The 558-nt window shown below is 48.9% G+C and overlaps 1 pseudogene; it reads left to right on the top strand.

Annotated features, from left to right (window-relative positions):
* Nucleotides 1-18: 18 nt before the first annotated feature.
* LOC103399642 (rhodopsin kinase 1 pseudogene) lies at nucleotides 19-506 on the top strand (annotated as a pseudogene).
* The last annotated feature ends 52 nt before the right edge of the window (nucleotides 507-558 follow it).

Raw genomic sequence — 558 nt, 5'->3', positions numbered from 1 at the left:
AAGTGATCAACACTGTTGTTATTTTCCACTATGTGGCAGGTGTGTGCGGTGCAGGTCAAACACACGGGTCAAATGTATGCCTGCAAGAAGCTGGAGAAGAAGCGCCTGAAGAAGAAAGGCGGCGAGAGGATGGCCCTCCTGGAGAAGAAGATTCTGGAGAAGGTCAACAGCCTCTTCATTGTGAACCTGGCTTACGCTTACTCCAACAGGACCCACCTGTGCCTGGTCATGGACCTCATGAATGGAGGAGACCTCAGATTTCACATCTATGAGCTGGGCGAGCGGGGTATCAGTATGGAGCGTATGGTTTATTACGCGGCCCAGATCACAGTTGGGATCCTTCACCTTCATTCCATGGATATAGTATATCGGGATATGAAGCCAGAGAATGTGCTGCTGGATGCCAAAGGACAGTGTCGGCTGTCAGACCTGGGCTTGGCCATAGAGCTGCCCAAGGGCAAAATGATCTGCCAGAAGGTTGGTGGCCATGACCTATATTAACCTAATTAACCTACACAAGAAAGATGATTTCTAGGTAATTAACCTGGAAAACACATA

The sequence above is a fragment of the Cynoglossus semilaevis genome, unplaced genomic scaffold, assembly GCF_000523025.1.
Source record: "Cynoglossus semilaevis isolate Cse_v1.0 unplaced genomic scaffold, Cse_v1.0 C18876312, whole genome shotgun sequence".
NCBI classification, from domain to species: Eukaryota; Metazoa; Chordata; class Actinopteri; order Pleuronectiformes; family Cynoglossidae; genus Cynoglossus; species Cynoglossus semilaevis.
The sequence above is the reverse complement of the archived record's forward strand: the minus strand, read 5'-3'. Positions and strand labels throughout refer to the sequence as shown.